The sequence below is a fragment of the Ictidomys tridecemlineatus genome, chromosome 3 (genome assembly GCF_052094955.1).
Source record: "Ictidomys tridecemlineatus isolate mIctTri1 chromosome 3, mIctTri1.hap1, whole genome shotgun sequence".
NCBI classification, from domain to species: domain Eukaryota; kingdom Metazoa; phylum Chordata; class Mammalia; order Rodentia; family Sciuridae; genus Ictidomys; species Ictidomys tridecemlineatus.
The window spans coordinates 165091114-165097605 of NC_135479.1; positions in this window are offsets into that span (position 1 = coordinate 165091114).

Sequence of the window (6492 nt, forward strand, 5' to 3'; positions counted from 1 at the left end):
GTAATTTGAACTCTAGACCCAAGTAAGGACAAATCCTTTGTTCTAAATCTTCAGTGGAGGCTTTTGGTCCACCTGGAGCTCAGCCTGAGAGTTAAATATCTTTATCTTGGCTGGTGAATGGAGTTTTTCTGGTTTGTGCTTTCACTGAAGATCTAACCCTTCACTGGTGTCAGCATTGTATGGAGTTCTCAGTTCCAGTTTTTGTGGACCTAAATCTTCTTGTCACCAGTTTGAGTGTCAAATGCCAGTCCCTTTAAGACTAGTAAGTCTCATCTACCACAATTTTAACTGGGTTTCCTCTGTTAGAGGCCTCTACAACCTTCTTTAACAAACATAATAGCATGATTTTCAAAGGAGGTTGTTATTGCCAAACAGATTTTTGAGTATTTTAGTCTGCTAAATGCTAGATGGAAACTGTCAAGTAGTAGTGTTTATTATTATTATTGTCTATTTTTAATGAAAGGTGGTTACACTCTTCATTTTAAGAATTATATTTCGTCAGTCTGCTCTCACTGATTATATATTTTGATAGTTTTACTTTTGATAGCTTTTTCATTCCCTTTTTCTCCCTTCTTGCTAACCTGGGAGAATCCCCCTATCCCATCTCTCTAGCTCTTTTTTATTTTTTTCTTTTGAGATAGGGTCTTGCTAAGTGCATAGGCTGACCTTAAACTTGTGATCCTCCTGCCTCAGCCTCCCAATTTATTGGGATTTGTAAGTGTGTGCCACCATCCCAACTTGAGAGAATTTTTGTAATTTTTTTAAACTGTTCTCACTTGTCTTTTGACTTTTCCAAAATTATATTTCTTTTTTCTTTTTTTGTAATACCTAGTACTGAGGATTAAACAGGGCTCATGCATGCTAGGCACACACTCCACCACTGAGCTATGTATCTCCAGCCCTTTTTATTGAGTCAGTCTAATTTTCTTCTAAATATGCTGACTTTTCCAAAGAAGTTCAGGCTGCCATCTTTGTCATAAATCATGGGTACATACATCTGTGGGCTTGATTTTGGACTTCTTATTCTGCCTCTTTGTTTTTTCTGTGTCCTTGCACCAATAACACTCAAGGAAGTTTTATAATTTTGATACCTGATAAGAGTCCTCCCACTTTATTTGTCTTGGCTATTCTTTCCATGTAAATTTTAGAATTAGTCTGTCAATTTTCATAATAAAAATAGGCTTGGATTTTGATTGGAATTCCATGGGCTCTATAAATAAACTTGGGGAGCATTTTTATCTATAACATTGTGCATGGCATATTTCTCCACTTATTTAGGTACCGTCAGTTCCTCTCTTAATATCTCAGTCTGTAAATATTGTCAGATTTTTGTTATTTCATATTTTTGTGCAACTGTGAATGGTACTGCCTTTTTTACTTTTCAGTTTGTTCTGGTATATATATAAATAGAAAAACATACTCCAGGTTAGGGTTGTATCTCAGTGGTAAAGTGCTCGCCTAGCACATGGGAGGCCCTGGGTTCAATCCTCAGCACCACATATAAATATTGTGTCCAACTACAACTAAGAAATAAATATTAAAAAAAATAAAAACATACTCAAGTTTTACATTTTTTGCACATTTTTGTTTTGTTTTTTTTGATGGTACAGGGATTGAACCCAGAGAACTTCTATCACTGAGTCACACCTCAGTTAAACTTTTTATTTTATTTTGAGACAAGGTCTATGTTGCCGACACTGACCTTGAACTTGCAAACTTGTATTTTTTTTCTAAATTCGGAATAATGGGAGTTTAGTGGATATTCCAAATAAGATGCCCCCAAAGAATCCTCTTGGTGCGGGGAGGGGGGGGTGAGGGGGGAGATTTAGGATAACGGTTCATTTGTATTACATTACATAAGAAAAGTGAACAAATATTAATAAATGTTCTGTGTCCATGAGCAATAATTAGGTGGATATCTATAGTGCCTTGAGGTCTTTGGTCAGAGAAAGTTTCATACATGTTAAACCCTAACATGATAGCCAGCTTAATTTGCCTTGTTGAGAGATGCCTCTACTTTCCACTCATTTCTGAAATGTGGGATCTATGTAGAAAAACTGTGATATATAGGAAAATGCAAAGGAGTAAATATAAGAACAATAATTATCAACAGTGGACTCCCAAGCAAATGGAGGGCTACATAGCACCGAGGATTTTTCATATATTGATTGAATTGGGTTTTCCAAAATGTCTTCATTGTGGTGGTGGACAGCTTGGTGTGCTGTTATTTCCTGCAGCAGCCATACCTTCTCAAATTTTTGAATTTCAGTCTTTGGGCCTCTCCTAAGATTTGTTTTTTAATATTTATATTTTTAGTTGTAGATGGACTTAATAATACCTTTATTTATCTTTACGTGGTGCTGAGGATCTAACCCAGGGCCCCACACATGCTAGATGAGCTCTCTACCACTGAACAACTCCAGCTCTCTTTTCTAAGATTTTAAGTATTTCTCTTATTCACTTATTTCTTCAGCCCTCAGTACTCTTACACCTAAGAGGTAAGAGTACTTAATACTCTTAGGTATAAGAGTATACCTGCTTCTCCCGAAAGTTAATACCTCACGTTTGCCCTTGCTAAAACAATGTTGAGGAAGCCTTTGACAAAATTCAACATCCAGTTCCTGCAAAAGCCCTTAACAGGAATTTGGTAATTGAAACATTTTATACAATGTTTATTTTGGTCCTTTTATTTAGTAGTAAAACACAAGGGAAGCTTCAATTCAGAGCAAGACTAAGGCAATGAAACTCTACTATTATTTAGTACTGTACTAGTTTTAAATAATATAAACAGAAGAAAAATGAATTAGAGGCACAATTGGTAAGAAATTAAACTGTCTTGGTTTGTAGGTTTGAGGGCGCATCTGAAATCCTACAGAATCAGTGATTAAAAAAAATTCAGGGGGTTGGGGTTGTCGCTCAATGGTAGAATGCTCATCTAGCACGTGTGGGGCTCTGGGTTCGATCCTTAGCACCACATAAAAATAAAATATCGTGCCCAACAACAACTAAAACAAAATATTAAAAAAAAATTCAGTTGAGTGTTTAGATATATTGTGTTACTTTTCTTCTTTATGTGGGTATTGAAAGGTAAAATTGCAGATGACTTTTTTTTGGACAGCACCACTCTAAAACAAACTAACACCTGGATTCAAATTCTGATTTCCTCACTTAATCATAGCTATATGCCACAGGGAAAGTTACTTCTCTAATAATTTCCTCATCTTTAATATGGTGATAATGACAACAGTATCCACCTTATAGGTTTGTAAGTCTAAAGCACATAAAACAAAGTATTTATAAATGATAACAAAGAGAGCAAAAATAATTGATAGCGAGATACACAAAATATAGAAATTAATCGTCTTTAGATCTAGAAGCAATAACCAGCACATAATGGTAGAGAAAACCCCATTTCAGTAGCAACAAAGACTAAATACTTTGGGATAAACTCAACAAAAAATGTGTAAAATTTGTATGTAATAAAAATTTTAAAATGCTCCCCAAAGACACAAAGGCAGACTGTTCTTCATTACTAAGAATTAATATAAAGATATCAGTTAACTAAAATTAGAACACTACCTCAAACTATATAAATATATATATATTTATATAGTTTGAGGTAGTGTTCTAATTTTGAGATAGTATTCACTATCTCAAAATGGATCAGGGATTCCCTGTAAATTTTGGATATGAAACAATATAAGCACTAGGAAAACATGGGTGAGTTCATCTTTAAACTCAGCATATGTAAATTCTAATTATTAAAATCAAAAGACAATAAAAGATTAACACAGTTAACCACAGGAAAAATGACTTTTCTATTGCAAAACACACCATAATCAGAGCCAAATATAAGTAATAATTGGGAGAAAATATATTCACAGATAGATAATATGTAAAGAATTCTTAACATTAAGAAAGGACCATAAACAATAGGAAATGAGATTAAAGTAGCCCTTAATCAGATGAAGATATTCAATCTCCTTCATAGGTAGAGAGATACAAATTAAAACTACAATGAAGTGCCTTTTTTCATCTATCGGCTTGACAAACATAAAGCATGGCAAACACATTCTACTGGTAAGACTATGGAAAAACAGGCATTTACATATTCCTGATGGGAAAACAAAATGCATTTGTTTGTTTTGGCAATATCTACCAAAAGTACTTATATCTTGACCCAGCAATCCTAATTCTAAAAATTTACCTGAATATACATACTAGTTTTATGAAAATTCATATACACATGGCAATTCAATTACAGCATTGTAATGGAAAAATATTGGAAATGACCTAAATGTTCACATATAGAATAGCAGAAAAAAGAAACTATGGAGGCTGGGAATATAGCTCAATTGGTAGAAAGGAAAAAATAAAAAACTATGGAATATTCTGAGAATTTAGTGGTATGTAGCTGTTTGGGGTGGGGGAGTGCTGGGAAGGATAGGGTTTTTTTGTACTGGGGATTAACCCAGGAGTACTACCTACCACTACACCTTCAGTCCTTTTTTTTCTTTTTTGAAGACAAGTTTAACATATTCACGTACATACGTACAAGGCTTTATGTATGATTTTTTAAAAATCATGTATTAGTTCTAATCAGTTCCTTTTTATTTTTTGAGACTGGGCCTTGCTTGCTAAATTGCCCAGACTGGTCTCAATAAATAATGCATGGAAAAAGAAACAGGGGAAGTATAAATCAGAAACTGGAGATAGGTCACCTCTGGGGAATGCAAACAGGAAAGAACAGGAGAAGTAGAACAGAAAGTATATGGACAACTGAAGCTTTTTCTGTAATTCTTTACCTATGTTAATGTTTCATATATGTAAAAAGTTAACAAGGTTGGGCAGGTACCCCTTATGTGTGTGTTTTCTTTCTTCCTTTTTCTTTCTGGTGCTAGGGATTGAACCCAGGACCTTGTGCATGTAGGCTTACCCTCTACCATTGAGCTACACTCTCAACTGTAGACTTATCAAAACCAAATTAACTGATTACAAACAAGTAATATAACTATGCTGAAACGGGAAGCAGAGAAAAGAACTATGTAACTTTGTAAAACAGTATTTTGGTTATGTGCTGTAAGGCCAAAAACAAATTATAAATACCACACACTAGTTAGTAGTTTGTTTCTCTTAAGGCAAAAAAAAAAAAAAAAAAAAAAAAAAATTAGCAATTCTGAAACTACGTTATGTATGTTCTAGAATTAGGCAAATAAGCAAACATGTGTAAAGCCAGATGTCTCCCTACTGAACAAAAGAAGTACAAATAAGGAGGACTAAAGTGAACTCTGTGGTGTGAACTGGTATTAAAAATATACACATAGAAATAGATATAGATGTATATTTCCTAGCTCTGTAAAACAGGTTAAAACAACAACCTTGTATCAATGAGTATACACAGTGCCACTTTTTTAAAAATGTATTTTCAAAGCAGATGCTTGAAGAAAGAAATCAGATTCCAAGGCTACAGTAGACACGAGATGAACCTCCTACATTTTGTGCTTCCAGAATTTAAAAAAGCATTAAAAGGACAGGGACATGTGAAAAGAACAGAAAGGGGCTCATGTGGCTAAATATGAGAATTTGAGCAATAAATAATGATAGTAAATGAATATACCATCAAATAATATAAAAATGTGGATCTAGTATCAATCATAATGGGGAACAAAAACTCTTCCTCTCAGTAGAATTTCAAATAATAAAAGCAGGAAATGATGGAAACAAAATCATTTGGTAAAGGGGAAAATCTGAATAGTTTGTGGAGAAATCCGATATATACCAGATAGCACCATATTCAAAATTAATTTTATGAACAGGGTTGGGGATATAGCTCAGTTGTAGAGGAAAAGGCTGCTCTCTAAACACATGGAAGTGAATGAATCAAGAAGTGACAAAAAATGAGGATAAAATACCCAGGTGATATTTAGAATTCATGATACAGAAAATGTGTGGAAAATACACAGTATACAAGATGTCAAATTGTGTTTAAAAACACCAAAAAAAAAAAAAAAAAAGATCAGAACAAGTGGGAATATTTACTACTTTGGCAGGGGTGTTCTAGGGAAGGTAGAAAAAAACCACTTCAATATTTGAAGAAACCCACTAAGTAGAGGATTGGGTTTTTTATTGTATGGTCTGAAATCTATATTCAGGGTTAATGAATGGAAGACACTAGTAAAAGAATCTTAACATTCAGTGATTTCCATGATTATTCCTTGGCAGGATTTTCCAAAGCACAGGGACACCCTATCGTAGGGGAAAAGGATTTGAATAAAGTCTTTCCAACCTGAGATAGTTAGGCTATAGAACTCTGTGGAGTTACGTAGGCCCTAAAAACTAAGAGACTTTTAATGCTGTTAACTTTGGCCAACAACCTGGACAAGAAAAACACTTGTAACTTTGTCTTAACTTCTCAGTTAAACAAAAACAAACATACATTAAAAAAAAAAAAAAACAAGTAATTCGAGTGGAATAGAAAATAAGAACACTATA